The sequence below is a fragment of the Mustela nivalis genome (assembly GCF_964662115.1).
Source record: "Mustela nivalis genome assembly, chromosome: 7".
In the NCBI taxonomy this organism is placed as follows: Eukaryota; Metazoa; Chordata; class Mammalia; order Carnivora; family Mustelidae; genus Mustela; species Mustela nivalis.
Genome location: NC_139026.1, coordinates 99,581,090 through 99,602,968, shown reverse-complemented (window position 1 = coordinate 99,602,968; position 21,879 = coordinate 99,581,090).

Here is a 21,879-nt window from a genome sequence, read left to right as displayed (position 1 = left end):
GGAAGAAAAGAGTAAGTCGACGGTGGTCATCAGATATTTGCTATAATCTGCAGCCTATCTTATTACTATCTACAGCTTGTACTGATGTATCTTTAATAGAAGCAATGATTATACAATATTGCTGTCCTTTCCAGCCATAATTGTAGGATTACTTCTCTTTAATTCTAAGCCTTATCAATGGGTATGCTATAAATATGAGAGAGCAAAGACTGATTTTAAAGACATGGTTTGATTCTCACCCAGAACGTCTAAGGAGCATTGCAGACATATTAGATCCGAACAGAGTTTCTGATAATCCTCATGGAACCTGCTCTTCTGAAATCTTCATCCTCTTAGTTGGTGGCAATTCTATCATTCTAAATGTCCAAGTTCAAAACAGCTCTTTATTTTAGCCACATTTCTAATATGCCGGTAATGCTCTCAGCTCTAACTTAAAAAATATATCCAAGAATCCAACCACCACTGAATCCCTTATCAAGCTTCCATCACTCTTACCTAGACTGTGGCAAATAACCTCTTAATGGTGCTCCCTATTTTTATCTTTACCCTCCTTCTCTTTACACTCAATCCAGCAACCAGAGTGACCTTTAAAAATATAAGTTTGATTATATTTTTTCTTTGCTCAGAATCTTCTGTGTCTTTCAAATTCATTTAAGAGCAAAAGCCAAAGCCCTCTTCTTTGACCTACAAGGCCCTACATGATCTTGGCCCTCGTTACTTTTTTGAACTCTTGGCCTACATCTCCCTCATCTGCTGCAAGCACACCGGTATCCTTGCTGTTTTAAACACCACCCAGGCACACTGCTGTCTGGAGCTATTTTCTTCAAGTGGCCGCCCTATTTACAATTGCATCCTGCCTCCCTTTCATCCCAATAATGCATATTCATCTTCTCAGCTTTCATTATTTTCCTCTTGCACTTACACCCAATAGGCTACATATTTTATTTATCTCATTTTCTCTGTCTCCTCCTATAAAAAATAAGATCTACAAGGCTAAGGACTTCCGTTTCTGTTTTATCTTTTTTTTTTTTCTCCCCCCTGTAAACACTGCCTAGCACAGAGTAGATGTTCAATAAATAATGTTTTTTTTTTTTTAAATGAAGAACAGCACCTACCTTAAACAGTGGTGAGAATTATGCTAAAATCATTCCCTTAGACCAATAAATAAGAATGACATTGGCTAAGTCAGAGCCACGGAATGCATGACACAAATGAAAGCAGCATTGAGACTTTTTCTTATGGCTTCCAAATCAATGAAACCTATATACTGCAATTTTGCATAGTGGTACATTTTTTAATGTTTATTCTTCAATTTCTCACAGCTAGCCACTTTATTGTTATAACATATAGAGTCTTAAAAATATTAAAATATATTAAAATAAAATGTAATACTATATAACTGAGATTAGCCACTTATTTTCATAAAATACCAATTTTACAGAATATCAGTTTTTGCTTGCTATAAATCTTTATTTTCATGTTTGCAAAATTAATCTTTTATTTTAAGATTTTATTTATTTATTTGACAGAGATCACAAGCAGGTAGAGAGGCAGGCAGAGAGAGAGAGGAGGAAGCAGGCCCCCCACTGAACAGAGAGCCCGATGCGGGACTCGATCTCAGGACCCTGAGATCATGACCCAAACTGAAGGCAGAGGCTTAACCCTCTGAGCCACCCAGGTGCCCGCAAAATTAATCTTAAAAGGGACAAATGGATAGTTGTGCTTATCTTCCACCAGCATCTCCTTGTTTGATCAAAATGTGGATACGCCCCTGAGACTACGTCATGTATTTAATTACGATCTGCCATTTGTGTTTCATGGAAAAGTACTACACAGAACACTGTACCTCTACCACCATAATCTGAAAACAAAATTACACCACTGTCATCTCAAGCATTTTGGGTGAATAAGCTGTATTCTTCTGCGCAAAGTCCAGCCACCTTGACCTCTCTGAGCTCTAACCCAAATTTGTGCGTTCATCTCAGCGAGGTCACTGGATTCTGTGTAGACTCCTCTTCTCAGTTTCCAGGAACTTAGCTGATACAATTGTTACCTCTACTCGGTGGTTTCCTTTCTCTTGAGGATCACAGTGTGGCACTACTATTATTGTTCAATGTCAAAAAAAACTGTCATTCCTTTTGTGTTTTTTGTTATTTAGGACCAGAGAGCTTAATTTCCTATTATTCCTTCTTGGTTGGGGATAGAACTCAATCATTAAGTTATTAAAATACAGGTGACTATCATCTGCATATAGACACAGTAGATATGTGAATCAACAAAATTGGATTTATAAAAAGCCCAAGGGCCAACAGACATGTTTTTGTGCTGGAAAACCTAGGGATCTTTTCCAAAGTGAGAAATCTAAGAATTACGTATAGATTTTCCAAATATCAATGTGCATGCCCTCCTATTGTCTTATACATCTCTTGGTTTCCTCTGATCAAAAGTCTTTTTTCTTTTGTGTAACAGGAATTAAATATTAGGCTATATTATATTGTCATATATAGAAATATGATTGTCACATTCAGTATAGATAGATATAGATATAGATGTGAAAATAACTTGCTGCCTCATGATTTTACCTTTCTTATACATAGAATGGAGTCCTACTTTCTTTTTCTCATTCTCCTTTATTATTAGACTGCATCCAGTGTAGTAAGGCTTAAGTAACATACCGCACTTTGAGAATAAGATCATACATAAATACAATGGATCACTTCTGGATTGATTGGGGCTTTAGTGTCTCTTCCAAGCAAGGCAACTGTGGGCCATGCAATTCTTACATTAGGAATAAGATTCTTACATATTTTAGACAATCCAAACCCTCATTCCAAAGTACAGCCTCTTCTCCTCTGTTCCTCACCAAAAGCACTTCTGCTTGTCAGGATCCCATGTGACTTGGATGGTCTGTGTAAGGGAAAGGGTTCTTTAGTGCCTGTTCAGCTAAAGAATCCCCTCACCAGAAGGCAGACACACAGCAGACATGTCCATGGTTCACAGCTCTTTTATGAACAGCTGGCAGGTATGCTTTCTGGTGATAACTCCAGTGTTTCATTCTCTTTGGAAAAATGCTCTGCTTATTGCTCGATGTGCTAACTCTCCTAAGAAGGCAACTCCTATTGCAGATACTTGAAGTGAATGTGTTTTCTGGAGTGTATGTATTTCTAGTTGCCAGAGAGGAGAATGGTGAAAGGAAGGATAGAAAGATTTTATGTTAGGAGAACAGATGAAAGTTATACTTTCTCTTATGACTTACAGGTCAGTTAGAAGTGGTGATTATATCTATGAGATTACAGAACAACTCTGAAGTAAAGTTAGTCCTGAATACAAGAGGGGCTGAGACAGTTTAACACAAAAATCCTGGTGAGGCTGAAAGTGAAAGTGAAAATACACTTTTTCTCAAAGTGCCTGCTAGGGGGACATTTGCTAACAGGACACGGTAAACAACCATATAGTAAAGTGATTCTGTGTAATAAAGAAACACTTTTCTTGTAGTACTCAGGCTTTAAGTGTTTTTTTCTTTGTTTTGAAACACAGAGAATCCTACAAAAATTCCACAGACTACAGTATCTCAGAGAAGTAGGCTTCCGCAGAGCCTGTTCACCACAGAGCAGAGCGAATCTCTTACATTTCATTATTGCCCAGTGTTGACTGTGTGCTTTTACATGTTTGCTTTGATGACTAATCAGAGCAGCTATCACTAAAGCCATAGAGATCATATTAACATAAACTATAATTGAGTCATCATAAGTAACCAGTTTATATGTAACAAAGAAGGCAATTTATAGTAAAAAGTCACATTTTGGTAGCTCACAACTACTACAGTTGTAACTTTCAAAACTCAGAAGACTTTTCCCTCAATCCCTAACAAAATCTTTCTGGAAAATTCTTAGATTCTCCATACAGTATTTCAAAATTACTTGAAATTGGGTTCACTCTCGTTCTTCATCCCTGGCTCTCATCCCTGTAGAACTTCAGGATGGCACTGTGACAGGTTCCCACAAAAGGACCAGTGTCCGGTCATGTGCCATGCCAGTGATGTGGCCCTGTCTTAGAGTATTTCTCTTCTTGGGTTACCCTAAACCCTCAGTATACTCTAGCTTCCCAGAGAGCTCTGTAAGATTTGGTAGAAGATGTTTATCTCCCCGGTTCTGTGTTTCTCTTTGTCTCTTAGAATCCAAATCAATAACAGGTGTGAAAATAGCTCCCTTGGGTTCCTCTCTAACTAGACGTATGGTTGACAAAATTCTAACATGATGCCTCATCAATCCCCTCAAGTATGGGTCGGATCTGTGGATAGGATGCAATAGTCACTCTCATGATTTGGTTAAGTTATTTTTGCATCTGTAATTTAAATCCAAAGTCAGTTAACAGTGAGTTAGTCAAAAGGGTGATTACTCTGAGTGAGCCTAACCTGATCAGATAAGCCATTTAAGAGGCTCTATAAGTCTGAAATTTTCCACTGGTCCATAAGCCTCCATGAGTTCTACAGCTACAAGAAACTGAATTTTGACAACAATAATGTGAGCTTAGAAAAACATCCTAAGCCTTAGATGGAACCCCAGACCTGGCCAACACCTTGATCTCAACCCTATGAGACCTTGAGTAGAGAACTCATTTAAGTTGTGCCTGGACTTCTGACCTACAGAAAGTGTGTGATAATTAAGGGATGTTTTTAAAGCTGCTATATTTGTGGTAATTTGTTTTACAGTAATGCCAGGCCTTCTTAATTTCTCAGTTTTTAGACTACATTTCAGGTAACTTCACACAAACACACACATACACACACACATGATTTTTCCTTCTTTTTCGCAGTCTGAATTTAAAACAGTAATGTTCAACAAGCATTATCAAATATCAATTTGTGTCCAGGGACCCAAAGAACCTCCCTACTGTCTGTAAATCTTACCCAAACCCATATATGCATGCCAGTAAACACAGGTAAGCATCCCAAGGTAGACTCAGCCTGGCTCATTTTTCACATATAAATAAGGAAACTGAGACTGCTTTCATACGAGTAAGTGACAATTCTTACATGCACTGATGTCAATTGGAATGGAATAGAGTGGTTGTCATAGATCCAGGATAGCCTAGGAATACCTACTTAAAATCAAGAGACAAAAAGAGAGATCCGTACTTATTCTGAAAAAGAATTAGTTAAGGGTCCTAAATGCATGCCTTATGTTGTCACTCTTCATCCTTATGCTCATGCGAGAAAATTGCTCCACCATTTTTTCCCCAGTAAGCCTCAACAAGACACTCAGTATTTACCTCAGAGTATCAGTCTGATTATCTTCTACCAATTTATTAGAAGAGAAATAATATTTATATTAAAGTTAGGGAACTCACATGTATATTCATAAAGAAAGAGTAGTCATTAATGTCCTATATCTGTTTGCCTCTTGCTGAAACATTTATTGAACACCCATCATGTGATAATGCCCTATTAGGTACCGAGAATATCATGAATAAACTATCCATAATATTTACTAGAGGATGCATGTTATTTTATTTGGCCTGCATATGAATTATTTAGCACTCAACTATATTTTATTTCATTGAGTGTGAATAACCCCTAATATTTATTCTACTTAGAATATGAATTAATAGGAGTCCTTGAGGAATTACGCCCAAATTCCATAGAGTGACTATATATTATCCCTGGTAAACTGTTTGAAAGGGAAACATATGCTGTTTGAGATTAAATGAGTTCTCAAATTCAGTGCTTTGAGTGGTTAAATCAGGGATCAACCTTTGAGGGTATATATCTTTGGGATAGATCTCTGGTCTTTGGTCCCCCAAACAAATGGGAGGTATTGAAATATCACTTAAGTAACTTTTCATTTCAAATTGACAAAACTGAATAAAAAAGAGGTGAGGTAACCATGATGATTTCAAACAACCACGATGATTTCAAACAGCCTGGTTCACAGACAGAAATGGGATCCACAATCTAGGCTCTATTGAAGAGTAAAAATTAAATAAGACATCTCATCTGGAAGTGAAATTCAGCAACTTCTTAAAAAGCCCTCAGTAACATGAATCAAAGCTCGTGAGCCCACTGGCAAGCATGAGGTGCAAACAAGTGAGAGCAGGAGGGGTATACCTGAAGGAAAGCCTTTGTCACTGGAAAGAAAGAAGTACCAAGTGACAGAAAGAAAGGCAGGGACACAGAAGAAGAGACTATCGTTCAGATTTTCTCATCCTCTGTACTACTGACATACTGGGCCCCATAGTTCTTGGTTGTGGGGAGCTGCCTGTTTATTGAGGATATTTATCAAGATCCCTGTCCTGTGCCACCAGGTACCAATAGTCATCCCTCCCACCCTGAGCTGTGACAATTATAACTATCTCCAGACATCACAAATGTTCCCTGGATGGGTGAAAAAAGGAAGGCAACCTCTGTTAGAATATTGCTATAGGTGTATTATGTAGCTAACTAAGGTAGAAATGAATGAATAAGGTATTTTGTGATTAATTGCTTTTGGAAATCTCCATTCACTTCTTCCTTGAACAAATATTTGTTGAATGTCCACTATGTGCTAGTAGCTGTTTTAAGTGATTGGGACTCATCACTCAACAAAGAGATAAAAATTCCTGCTTTCAGTAGACAGAATGATTAAGAAAATTAGACAGTGTATCTTACTCAGAAGGTTAAGAGGTGCCAAGGAAAAATAAAGCAGGCTAAGGAAGATTAGGAGCATTGGAGATAGGGAGGGGAGTTTGCAGTTTTAAATATGGAGATGACTGGACTATAAGTTTTAGATTAAAAAAAAAACTTGAAGGAAGGAACTGTAGTATTTTCCTTCATATCCTTTATAGAGCTAAAAGGGTGAATGATACATAGGAGGGACACATTATATTCACTTATTCATTAAGCGATTATTTATTGACTAGTAGTTGATTTTCTAGGCACTGAGGTAAACGCTGAGGATATGATGATAAGAACAATAGACTTGGTTTCTTTTCTCAGTGCATCTACATTTATGAGAAAGCTTCCTCAATAAAAAACTAACAAAATAGAAATGAAACTGTAGCTTGAATATTTATATAAAGAGATGGCATATAAAGTTTAGAGACATTTATCAGATGGACCTGATGGACCTGACCTAATGAATGAGGGAGAGGGTATGTAAGCAAAAATTTCCATTAAAAGCAGTATTTTAGTTAAGTTTGCAATAGGGAAGGTGGTGCAGACAGACGTTCCAAAATGAAAAGCATAGGCAAAGCGTCAATGGTAACTGGAACTCAGAAAATAAGGGAGGGATCATGGAATGATATGAGGAGTAAAAGGTAAACTTCAGCTGGATGATGTAGAGCATGTGGTAAATTTATCTAAGAGCAATAAAAAGCCAATAGCATATTTTCAGTGTGGATGTGGTTGGGACATAATGAAGACTGCATACTGAAAAAAGATAATCTGGCTGGAGGTAAATAAATACCTAGTTTGAGGGGCACCAGACGCAATGAAGCATGAATAAAAGACACACGTAGGCAGCACAAGGATGAGAACTCTTTGTGTTAACAAACTGGCAGTTGTGCTGAGGACAAGCAGATGGATTCCAGAGGTTTTAGAGGCATAAATAGTAGGACTTGAGGATCAACTGGATTTGTGAAGCCAAGGAGAACAAGAATGAGACCTAGTCATGAACTACACGTATTTTGGTGATTTCGTTGGAAAGTACCTGATTTGGAGAAGTTCATTAACTGAGCTTCTGACCTACTGACCTTAAAGTATTTTTGAGACATCTAAAAGAAACATTTACACAGTGTTTTTATAATATAAATATAGATGCAGCTCTATGAACTCGAAGGATTGGTATGACTTGGAAATATATTTTTGACCCTCAATTAAAAAACCAATAAAAGAGGTGATGAGAAAAAAACACTATTATCAGTTCTAGTAGTCTCATTGAAGAGGTGATAAAATGGTCCTTTATAAGAGAATGCCCAAAGAGTTTGTCTCACTTCAACCTTGAGAGTTGTTTGTCTCAGACACAAATTAGACCTGTGGCAGTGTCGGGGCTCACAGCTTTATATTTATATTCTGTCCCATTACGGTCTGCAGTAGCTTTTTTTTTTTTTTTTTTTTTAAACAGATTGATTGGTTGATTGATTTGGCAGAGAAGCAGGCAGAGAGAGAGAGAGAGAGAGGAGGAAGCAGGCTCCCTGCGGAGCAGAGAGCCTGATGTGGGACTCGATCCCAGGACCCTGAGATCATGACCTGAGCTGAATGCAGAGGCTTAACCTACTGAGCCACCCAGGCACCCTGATAAAGCCAACGGTAGAGGAAAACCAGAAGTCTGAACCCAGGGTCAGTCTTTGTTGTTGGCACCCCTCAGACCATGAAGGCAGAACCAGTCTTTTTTCATCAAGCTACAAGTAAATGAATCACTGTCCTTTAGCATATATTCAAAACCAATTGAAAAACAAATATATAAATTATTAGTTTTGAACTCGAACTCTGTATAATATCTATTCTATAAAGGTCGACATTATTCACTGCATTGTAGGTAGTCCACACATGCTACACTGTTTCAGTGTGTTATATTTTTACTCTATTATTAAATATCTCTTTAGTCCTACCCTTTGCCCAGAATGTGAAAACTGTTGGAATTTTATAAGCTTCCCAAAACAAATGGGAATTGTGCCAGGGTTGAGAAAGAAATGTTTCACATGCGAAGAAGTTAAGGAAGAAAACCAATTTTTTAAATAGTTCCTGGGAGGTGATAAAAGAAGAGAATTTATGAACATTCATGTGATCATCTCATTAAAAAAAAAAAAAAAAGATTAGCAATAACAAGGGAGTCATCGCTTATATTTAAAATAGGACACCCGGGTGACTCAGTTGGTTAAGTGACTGTCTTCCACTCAGGTCCTGATCCCGGAGTCAAGGGATCAAGTCCCACATCGGGCCCCCTGCTTGGCAGGGAGTCTGCTTCTCCCTTTGATTCTCCCCCTCTCAGGCTCTTTCTCATTCTCTCTCAAATTAAAAAAAAAAAAAAAAGCCTGTTTTATAAAAAAAATAAATAAATAAAATAATACTTATAAAGGCATGACAACCCTATGATAACCTCAATGGCCAAAACCCAAATCTGAAATGAAATGCCAGAGCCTGATATGCAGTGAGTACTGAATTATCTACATTTTCCTTATGGTGAAGTAAGTGAATTAAGGAGAGCTCTGAGTCAAAGAAACAAGTTAAACTGTTACATAACTGACAACTTTGACCTCCTCCACACTTGTCTATGTATGCAGCAACTTTATTTTTTGTGTGTCTTTTTTAAAATGCAGTCATTCTTTTGAAATTCACTTAACATGCTTTAATTAAATATAGCCTTGTGATCTAACTTAGCTACTTTGTAATCACAAAATATATTCAACAGTATGCCAAAAGGAATATTGTTCTGTGACAATCAGGCATAGTTTAACACTTTAGGCTTAAAATTTCCCTCTCAACTTCAAAAGGATTTCTAATAATAATTTATATAGTGCTTTATATTTTTAAAATACTTATATGTACAGTATCTATCTGTTTCTTCTTGAAGACTTTTTTTTCCATCATAAAATACATTTTCCCTAATATCTTTTTTTTTTTTAATAGGCTCCATGCCAAGTATGGAGCACAACATGTGGCTTGAACTCACCACCCTGAGATCAAGACCGGAATTGAGATATCGAGAGTCAGATGCTTAAATGAGACACCCAGGCGCCCCTCCCTAATAATTTTATGAATTCGACTGACCCTCTGCCAATTTCCAATGAATATTAAGAGGATCTTGCAAATTTGATTAAAGAGTTCTAAAACAAGGATGTTGTAAAGAAAAAACAAAAACAAAAACAAAACATGAGAAGACCTTTGCCTGCCACAAAACCAACTGTTTAAATTAGTTTCTCTATTGAAACTCTACCTTACTCTATTTTCCACACACAATTTTAAAACTATTTGACAAGTGTGAGAATAGAGGAATGAAGTAGGCTGGTGGTATGGGAGAGAGAGAGTCAAGAATGACTTAGGTATAAACGGGGAGTTAGGGTATGAAAATGTCGGCATTTAAGATCCTTAGGGAAATAATGGACTGCTCTACAGATAAATGATGTCGGGATAATTGGCTACCTATTTGACAAAAAATGCAATTCTGCCTTAAACCAAACAGAATAAATTAGAAGTTGATTAGAAATCTAAATTTAATACCATAAAAGGAGAAAATTATCTCTGGTAGTATACCACACAGAACTGATAAATGTGTTTTCCTCTAGGGAAGGAAACTGCAGGGCTGTAGGGAGGGGTGCCAGGGAATTTAATTGTCACTTTATAGCTTTTTGCATGGTTTAAATTATTTACCGTTATTTGTATTGTTAAAGCAATAAAATAAATACTCCCAGCAATGCCACTTTGGGAAATTAATCCTAAAGAAATAAGACAAACATAAATAACATGAAACTATACAGGTACTAGAAGAAATTTTTTAATTGTAGAAATGGATAGGACATCCTAAGCAGAAGTGATACAATATAGGCAGATTCAACTTAATCAAAAAATGTACATTTTTTTTTTCCAGTTGAAAACATCATAAGCAAAGTTAAAAGTAGAGCAACTCATGGGAAGAAGACCTTTGCAACTTAAGTAGAGCTCTTTTGCCTTGTTACTGTTAGGGGACATTGAAGAATCTAGAGAATTGATTTGAGACCTGGGCTTTGGTAATCAAATAGTGAGGTTGTCTCTTCATACCCTGCATTAGGAGTTCTCAGCATTTTCTTAGGGTGTGAATAACAATGAACTTGTTCCCAGCTGTTACAGAGTTCCCAGTTTCCTCATTCAAATTTCAGACACCATTGGCTCCACCGTGGTTGGTTCAGCTTCATGTTGTGTCCCCCTCTATCAGGGCTGCCAATGAGAACTTTTTGGTGATGATCCAATATGGTAATCATTAATCACATAGCACCTTTGAGCATATAAAATGTGGCAAGTATAACAGAAGAGCAGAATTCTGAGTTTTACGTACCTTTATTAAATGACTAGTGGTTACCATAATGAACAGCGCAACTCTAGAACAATCAGCAACAGTCAGGATGGCAGTTGGTATATGGTTTTGCAGGCTAGTAAAGGCCAATTGGGAGAATCCCAAGAAGGGAAATGATTATGAGTTTACTCTGCTACAGATGGATTTATTTGTACTGATGTGGAGATAATAATAATTACCACTTATTAACTGATACCCTTTGCCCAGTACTCAAATACCATGTTTTATGCAGATTAATTTAATTAATCCTTAAAACATCTAAGAGGTAGGAAGTGTTTTAGTAATATTTACTGTAAAGCTAAACCTCTGAGAACCGTAGTGACTTACTCAGGTTACACAGTCACCAAGAGATGAGGCCATTACATTAATCCAGCTTGTCTGAAGGATAGTTGTCGGGGGCAGCTATGTACATAGCAGACAACATGGCGCTTGCGCCTGCGGCTAAACAGAGGACCTGCGCACCACCTGAAAGATGATTGGCTATGCCCAGAACAGGTAGCCCGAGGACACTGTGTGCTTTCTATCATGCTAAGTGTTGATCATGCTTCCTTTCAGGTGTACAGTCTGCTGATGGGAGGAGAGGGGATATAAATAGGGGTAAAGATCCGGTAAGGAGAGAACAATAAAGACTCGCAAGCTTGTCACTCCGTGTCTCCTGGTCGTTCTTGCTGGCGAGAGCGACAATAGTCCTCTATCCTTCTGCTCTAAACTGCAGTTGCTTGCAAAGACTTGATTTTGAGACAAAGCTTTTCTACTCTTCTGTGTATTTCTCAGGTGATCTTAGCTGTCTATTCATATTTAAACATGAGACACAAAGAAGCTGACTGAAACATCAGTTCCCTTCCCTTTTTGGATGATCTGGACCTGCGTCTTCATCTCTTTCTCTTTCTTTATTCTTTCATTTTAAGAGGGCTATGTTGAACATTCTGAGAAAGGCTGAAAATATCCCATTAATGAAAAATTAACACCTCAAGTGTGGGTATGGAGTCTACATTTATACTGCCTACTTTATATGACCTACTGGTAGTGTATCTTTAAAGGAAACCTGACAGGACAATGCTGTGGAAGCTTCCCAGTGCTAGGAAAAGTATGGGAAACAGTGACTAAATTAAAAAAATAGGTACTTTAAAGTGCCAAAATACTGCATCTGGCTAAGCACAGAAACAAAGAGAATATTTTATTTTCCTCATTAACTTCTTACTTTGTAAAACTGATAATCTTGAAGATTTAAATAATAATATATACTTTTAAAAGAAAGAAAAAATGAAAAAGTAGTGGGGTAAACATGTAACTTAAGGATTTTAAAGGGAAAAATTAAAAAAAAAAGAACAGTAGTCCTAAGAAAGTGAAAGGACAGAATTAAAATATGACAAAAATTAGTGACAGAAAAATAGATTAGAGAGCATCTGTAATTTTTTTTTTAAACTGTTTTTTAGAGGCTAATGATACAGATAAAGCTCTGGAAACCAGTCAATAGAAAAAAGACAAGACATAATTTAGCAACAATCATCTTGAAAAATAAAGCAACATTTCACATAGAATAAAATACCTAAAATATGTAACAAGTGCTATGAATAACGTGAATTCTCACACAAAATAGGTATGATGGCTCACTCCCTGGAGACAGTGATCTCTGAATGTCACCTTTTCTTGTTCTCATTTGGCTTGTCTTCATTTATTTCCACAGATAAACTGAATTTCAACTATTATGAGTTTTTATTTAATTATTTATTCCTCTTCTTAAAAAAAACAGAGATTATTTTCTATCTGATTTGGTTTTTGTACAGAGTGATGTTTTGGTTATTCATTAAAAAATGAATATATAATTTAATTTTACAGTGCTGAATCTTGCTTTTTTATTATTTTTGAGGTTTTCCTTTTTGGGGGGTAGAATGTGTTCTCTTTTTGTAAATGTTCTATGTGTTCTTGAAAACAGCATTCTCTGATTGCTGGGTGTAGAATTCTAGAAATATCTAAGGGCTTGAATTTAATATCTGAATTGTTTATATCAGAAGTTGGCACACTTTTCTGTAAAGAACCAAACAGTAAATATTTCTGGCTCCGTAGGCCAAGAGCTATCATACCTTCTTGGCTCTGTCCCTGTAATGCTATAGCATCCACAGACAACATGTGAAAGCATGAAACTAGCTGTGTCTCATAAAGTTTTATTTACAAAAATATGTGGCAGCAGCTTTTGGCTCATGGTAATAGTTTACCAAACTCTAATCTAGATTTAGTAATCTCTCCCTACCCTATCAGTTATATCTCAATAAAGTTGGGGAAAAATTTTTTTTAAACCTCTGCCCCCTATCAGTTTTTGCTTGACACATTTTTCAGGCTGATTATTTTAGGCGTTTATATGACTATAACAGGTGTATCTTTCTGTCCTTTGTTCCTTTTACAAGTGTATGATTATCTGTCTTGTCTTATGATTTTTTGCCTTTTTTCCCCAGATGTTAAGATTTCTAGTGTCATTTGGCTTATTTTTGCCTATTTCTGTTTCTTTTTCTTTTCCTCCATCTCTTTATTTTTAGTTGTATTACTGTTTCCTTCATGTGTCTCTCAAAAGCAGTGTATGGCTCAATATTATTTTTTATTCTTTCTGGGAGCCTCTAGACTTCAATGGGTGAGTTTAATTAATAGATAGATAGTAATCACTCTAATGTTATCACTTATTTCTATTATTTTTTTTTTGCAAATTTTCTATGTACTGTACTTTCTTTTTAAATGCTTCTATTTCTGTTTTCCATTGAATAGATGAAATTTTGTTCCGCTGCCTTACTTCCTGATTTTTATAGTACTTGTCCTTAATTTTTAAAACACTGCTTATATAATCACCAAGACAGTATGGTACTGGCACAAAAACAGACACATGGATCAATGGAACAGAACAGAGAGTCCAGAAATGGATCCCCCTCTATGGTCAACTAATCTTTGATAAAGCAGGAAAGAATGTCCGATGGAAAAAAGATATTCTCTTCAACAAATGGTGTTCGCAAAATTGGACAACCACATGCAGAAGAATGAAACTGGACCATTTCCTTATACCACACACAAAAAATAGACCCAAAATGGATTAAAGACCTCAATGTGAGGCAGGAAAACATCAAAATCCTTGAGAACATCGGCAGCAACCTCTTTGACTTCAGCCGCAACAACTTCTTCATAGAAACATCGCCAAAGGCAAGGGAAGCAAGGGCAAAAATGAACTATTGGGACTTCATCAAGATCAAAAGCTTTTGCACAGCAAAGGTAACAGTCAACAAAACCAAAAGACAACCGACAGAATGGGAGAAGATATTTGCAAGTGACATATCAGATAAAGGGCTAGTATCCCAAATCTATAGAGAACTTATCAAACTCAACATACAAAGAACAAATAATCCAATCAAGAAATATGAACAATTATAAGTGAATAGTATGAAAAACTACAAATGTTGGAGAGGATGTGGAGAAAGGGGAACCTTCTTACACTTTTGGTGGGAATGCAAGTTGGTGTAGCCACTCTGAAAAATAGTATGGAGGTTCCTCAAAAAGTTGAACTAGAGCTACCCTATGACCCAGTGATTGCACTACTGGGTAATTACCCCAAAGATACAGAAGTAGTGAAAGGAAGGGGCACTTGCACCCCAATGTTTATAGCAATAATGTCCACCATAGCCAAACTGTGGAAAGACCCAAGATGCCTTTCAACAGATGAATGAATAAAGAATATGTGGTTCATATATACAATGGAGTATTAGCCATCAGAAAGAATGAATACCTACCATTTACTTCAACGAGGACTGAATTGGAGGGTATTATGCTAAGTGAAGTAAATCAAGCAGAGAAAGACAACTATATGGTTTCACTCATATATGGACTATAAGAAACAGTGCAGAGGATCATAGGGAAAGGGAAGGAAAACTTAATGGGAAGAATCAGAGAGGGAGATAAACCATGAAAGACTCTGGACCCTGGGAAACAAACTGAGGGTTATGGAAGGGAAAAGGGGTGGGAGGGTGGGCATTAAGGACTGCATGTAATGCAATGAGCACTCATTGTTGTACGTTACCGATGAACTCTTCAACACTAAACTGAAACTCATGAGGCACTCTATGTTGGCTAATTGAATTAAAAACCAATAATTTATAAAGAAGTAATAAAAATTGAGGGAGAAAATGGCCAAAAATCCAAAGAAAATGATATTTACAGATAACATAAAATACAGACAAAATGGCTCTTAAAGCAGTTACTCACACTCATAATTTGAACTAAACCTTCACCCAGTCTGATTCTCCTCCCAAAAATGGGCAAGGGCAGTAAAAATCTGACAGCACAATCTGGTATCCAGGGCTTTGGGGAGTGGGAATAGCATTCTTGTGTATTGCTGGTGAGAATGCAAACTGGTGCAAATCTTTAGAGTAAAATTTATCAGAATCTATCAAAATTGAATATCCACACACCTTGTAATCCATGTTTAGTAATTTATCGCAAAGTACATATGCACAGGTCCATTCATTGTAGCACTGTATGTGACTACAGCATACTGGGCTCAATTATGACAACACCTGTGCATAGGGGAGTGGCCGACTAAAACTATAGTAAATATACATTGTAGAGAACTATGCAGCTGGATGAACTGTTAGGGAGTGATTTCAGCTTCTACTATTATATGAGGAAAGCAAAGGACAAGCCAGTCTAATGTGATAAATAAGGGAAAATAAAATATACATTCATCTGCTCATGTGTGCAAGTAGAAACACAAGAGGGATAAATTAGAAACTGAGGAAATAAAGTGCATATGGCAAGGGTTTATAAGGGTCTGCAGGGGTATACATAGCAACTGGGTGGAAAAAAATGGAAACTAAAACAGACGAGAGATTGAACCACAGGAGGGAGAGTGACACTACCCTGAGTAAATCTCTTTGTATATTTCTGACTCTTACAATATGTTAATGTTTTACACATCCAGATATATAAAATCAATAGGGAAGGGGTTCAGGGCCCAAAATGGAATAAAAACAGAAACAAATAAACCTGACTGTACTGTAAATGAATAATATAACTCATTGAAGAGGCAGGATGAGAATCAATGTAAATAACCTTGAAAACAATATTTTGACTGTATCCTCGAAGGCTAATCATAAAAAAGAACGATACACAAATATTGTACTACAGTTTGTAGGTTTGTTTATTGCAGAGATATGGATTAGCAATTTTGAAGCTATTTTATGCATATTCTAGGTTTGAGCAAATAAGAAAAATGAAGTGCATAATGAGAGTCATGTTTCTCATTACTGTAGAAAAGAGTTATAAATAAAGAAACAGGGAAGGCTAAAAGTGCCCTGTGGTGGTGTTAGCTATGCACTAGAAATATCAATACATCTTGGTTTTTTACACACACACATGCAGCCATATATATGCACACACATCTACCTACATACTAATTTTATGTTCCACCTTCCATTTTCAAGAAAAAATAAAGAACTATTATGTGCAGAATGTGTCCCTCAAAATGAGTGAATAAAACAAAAAAGATACAATATCTAGCATACAGAAATTCAACACAGGTATGAGGCTAAGAAAATCAGCAGGGAAAGGGTAAGGAGAAACACAGGAATGAGAATTGTTCAAGAGGCTTACTGATGAGCCAGTCCAGATAGGAAAAGAAGACACAGGCCTCCAGGAAAGATGTCTCTAAGAAGGAAAATGAAGTGTTGGATTGTCTGATATATCTTGTCCATAGGGAGAGGAGTTTTCCATCTCAGGCAAAGACATGTGGGCAAATTATTACTCAGTAGAGAACAAAACATGAAAAATGAGGCAATTATTAATTCCAATAAATGTATTTTATTTTTTATATTTAATTCCAATAAAATTTAAAAGGTACTCTGGAAAGGACAATTGACGAAAATGTTTGACATTATTTTTCTCAATAGCAATTTTGGATGCAAGATGATCACGGAGTATAAATCTTGAAGAATAAAAGAAATACAACTTCAAACCATAACATTAGGTACAGCCAAATTCTTACTTGAAAGGCAGGACATAATAAAATTATTTCCAGACATTCATGTCTTCAGAGGATTAGTCTCATAAACACCCACAGCGAAGATATTTTTGGATGAAGTTCACAGGTAAGAAAAACAAATCCAGAAGATGTGGGGTAAGAGAGGTAAATAACAGTAAAAAATAAGCAGTGTTTTTTATTTTATTTTTACAATTTTTAAAAATTAACATATAATGTATCATTTGTTTCAGGGGTACAGGTCTGTGATTCATCAGTCTTACACAATTCACACCACTCACCATAGCATATGCCCTCCTCAGCAGCATCTGTCACCCAGACACCCCATCCCTCCTATCCCCCTCTCCTCTAGCAACTCTCAGTTTGTTTCCTCAGATTAAGAGTCTCTTATGGTTTGTCTCCCTCTCTGGTTTCATCTTGTTTCATTTTTCCCTTCCTTCCCCTATGATCCTCTGTCTTGTTTCTCAAATCCCTCATGTCAGTGAGATCATATGATAACTGTCTTTCTCTGATTGACCTATTTCGCTTAGCATAATAACTTCTAACTCCAGCCACATCGTTGCAAATAGCAAGATTTCCATTTTTGATGGCTGCATAATATTCCATTCTATATATGTACCACATCTTCTTTATCCATTCATCTATTGATGGACATCTAGGCTCTTTCCATAAGTTCGGCTATTGTGGAGATTGCTGCTATAAACATTTGAGCGCACGTGCCCCTTCAGAACACCACATTTGTATCTTTGGGGTTAATACCCAGTAGTGTAATTGCTGGGTCATAAGGTAGCTCTATTTTCAACTTTTGGAGGAACCTCCATACTGTTTTCCAGCTTGCAATCCCACCAACAATGTAGGACGGTTTCCCTTTCTCCTCATCCTTGCCAACACCTGTCGTTTCCTGACTGGTTAATTTTAGCCATTCTGACTGGTGTGAGGTGGTATCCCATTGAGGTTTTGATTTCTATTTCCCTAATGCTGAGTGATGTTGAGCCACAAGCAGACACTCAACGATCGAGCCACCCAGGCACCCCTTACACCATTTATGTTTCAGTATTTTGCAGAATCATATCTTCTCTTACACTATTGCATATTTTAATAATTACCTTCATTTGATTTTGCATTCTTTTAAAGAGCAGTATTTTCTGTATTCATTTTAGCTTATTTTTTCCTTGATTCCTTATTATCTTCATTTCTGTAACTATCTTCTGTATTCTATTTGTTATTTCTTTATTGCTTTTGAAAGAAACACACAATTTGTAAAGTGTTACTCTGTTTCCTGCTATGAATTGTGTGGGTATTCCTTTATCCTTGAGTTTTCAGTAAATGCTTTCTTTCCCTCATATTTCAGGAACTTTTGTAAATTATTTTTGTTACTATTTTCTAGTTATATATTTATAAATAAAGGGCATTATCTACATGTGGTAAATTTATACATGAGTACAATATGTGAAATACTTTTGCTTCTCCTGTCTATTTGAGTGAACACAGATTCATTTTTTTTTTTTTTTCAGTTTAAAATTTGAAGGACAGTACCTTGTTTCATTTCTGGTGTTTTTCAGTCACTTACCATGGGCAGATTACAGAGAAATATTCTAAAGCTTTTAGAATTTCTGATTGTGACAGAATTAAATACAGCTTGTAGTTCTCTGAAATACTTTGACATAAAAAAATCTATGCCACCCTCATCCAAGTCTGAGTGGTATTCTGGAAACTCTACTGGGTGAAATACACTAATCAACTATAAATTACAGGAGGGCTTGTGTCACCAATTAGTCTTTTCTCTTCAAAACCATACTGAAGGGCCATCTGTACTCCAATGTTTATAGCAGCAATGGCCACAGTCGCCAAACTGTGGAAAGAACCAAGATGCCCTTCAATGGACGAATGGATAAGGAAGATGTGGTCCATATACACTACGGAGTATTAAGCCTCTATCAGAAAGGATGAATACCCAACTTTTGTAGCAACATGGATGGGACTGGAAGAGATTATGCTGAGTGAAATAAGTCAAGCAGAGAGAGTCAATTATCATATGGTTTCACTTATTTGTGGAGCATAACAAATAGCATGGAGGACATGGGGAGATAGAGAGGAGAAGGGACTTGGGGGAAATTGGAAGGGGAGGTGAACCATGGGAGACTATGGACTCTAAAAAACAATCTGAGGGGATTGAAGTGGCGGGGGGGGGGTGGGAGGTTGGCATACCAGGTGGTGGGTATCATAGAGGGCACGGATTGCATGAAGCACTGGGTGTGGTGCAAAAATAATGAATACTGTTATGCCCAAAATAAATAAAAAATAAATTAAAAAAAACATACTGCATTCTTGGAGTTGTGATTTTGTTTAGGTTTAAGTTTCAGTTTGTTAATATACAGTATAATATTAGTTTCAGGTGCACAATATAATGAATGATTCAATACTTCATGCATCGCCTGGTGCTCATCACAAGTGCACTTCTTAATCCTCATCACCTATTTCACACCCCTATCTCCCCTCTGGTAACCACCCATTTGTTCTCTATAGTAAAGAGTTTGTTTCTTGGTTTCTCATTATCTCTTTCTCTCTCTTCCCCCTCTTTAGTCCTCAGTTTTATTTCTTAAATTCCACATGTGAATTAAATCATATCGGAATTTTCCTTCTCTGACTTATTTCACCTCGCATAATACTCTAGCTCCATTGACATTGTTGCAAAGGGCAAGATTTCATTCTTTTTTATGGCATATATATATATATATATATATATATATATATATACACATATATATATATATATATATCTCACATCATCTTTATCCATTCATAAGTTGACGGACACTCAGGCTATTTCCATATTTTGGCTACTGTAGATAATGCTGCTATTAAACATCAGGGTGTATGTATCCCTTTGAATTGGTATTTTTGTATTCTTTGGGTAAAGGCCTAGTAGTGCAACTGCTAGAATATAGACTAGTTGTACTTTTCACTTTTTGAGGAACCTTCATACTGTTTTCCAGAGTGGTTGCACAAGTTTGTATTCCTATCCACATTGCAGGAGGGTTCCCCTTTCTCTGCATTCTTGCTAACACCTGCCATTTCTTATGTTGTTGATTTTAACCATCCTGACAGGTATGCGGTGATATCTCATTGCACTCAATAGAAATTGATTCCTGGATTCCTATTTCTACTGTTTACTATTGGTGTATAAAAATGCAGATTTATTTATGTTGATTTTGTATCCTGCAACTTTACTTAATTTGTTTATAGTTCTAGCAGTTTTTTTGTGGATTCTTTCAGATTTTCTATATAGAGGATCATTTCATCTGCCAGTAGTGGAAGTTTGACTTCTGCCTTGTTGATTTAGATGTCTTTTATTTCTTTTTGTTGTCTGATTGCTGTGGCTAGGATTTACAGGACTATGTTGAATGAAAGCAGTCAGAGTGGACATCCCTATTTTGTTTCTGACCTTAGAGAAAAAGCTCCCAGCTTTTCCCCATTGAGGATATTAGCTGTGGGATTTTCATATTTGCTCTTTATTATGTTTGAGGTATATTCCTTCTAAAAATACTTTGTTGATGGTTTCTATCATGAATGGGTGTTTTACTATGCCAAATGCTTTTACTGCATCTAGTGAGAGGATCATATGGTTATTATCTTTTCTTTTATTAATGTGGTGCATTATGTTGGTAATTTATGAATATCAAACCACCTGTGCAGCCCAGGAAAAGATCTCACTTATCACGATGAATGATTTGTTTCAATGTTTTGTTAGGTTCAGTTTGCTAGTGTTTCACTGAGAATTTTTACATCCATGTTCATCAGGGATATTGGCCTGTAGTTCCTCTCTCAATAGAGTCCTTATTTAGTTTTGGTATCAGGGTAATGCTGGCCTCATAGAATGGATTTGGAACTTTCCTTCCTTCTCTTTTTTTTGAAGTAGTTTGAGAAGAGTAGGTGCTAATTCTTTAAATGTTTGGTAGAAGCCATCTAGCTCTGAACTTTTGTTTGTTGAGAGATTTTTGATTACTAATTCAATTTCTTTGCTGGTTATAGGTCTGTTCAAGTTGTCTATTTCTTCCTGTTTCAGTTTTGGTAGTTTATGTGTTTCTAAGAATTTATCCACTTCTTCAAGGTTGTCCAATTTGTTGGCATATATTTTTCATACTATGAATAAAACATAAGCATTCAAATTGGAACTACTCTCTGAGTGACCCTAGATTTTTAGATTTCTAATTCTAATATTGCTTCCTCCAGTTTCTCTTTTGCTCATTAGCAACAAAACCTCAATGATGAGTCAGAGTGTTTTAAGCATTCAGCAGAAAACCAGTCAAGTGTATTTCTGTGATGTCCGTTGTTCTTTCTCCTTCTCATTTATAATTTTTTAAAAGATTTTTAAAAAGATTTTATTTATTTATTTGACAGAAAGAGATCACAAGTAGGCAGAGAGGCAGGTGGGGTTGGGGGAGCAGGCTCCCTGCTGAGCAGAGAGCCCGACACGAGGATTGATCCCAGGACCCTGAGATCATGACCTGGGCCGAAGGCAGAGGTTTTAACTCTCTGAGCCACCCAGGTGCCCCCTCATTCATAATTTTATCATTTACTCCAGTTCTAAACTTTATTTTTTCCCTTCTACTGGCTTTACGCTTCATTTGTAGTTCTTTTTCTTGCCCCTTTAGGTGTAAGTTTAGGTTACTTATTTGAAATTTTTCTTATTTCTTGATGTAGGCCTGTATTGCTGTATATTTCCCTTTTAGGACAAATTTTCCTGTATTCCAAGGATTTTGGACCATTGCATTTTAATTTTCATTTGTTTCCATGTATTTTTTTTTTTAATGTCTTCTTTGATTTCCTGGTTGACCTATTCAT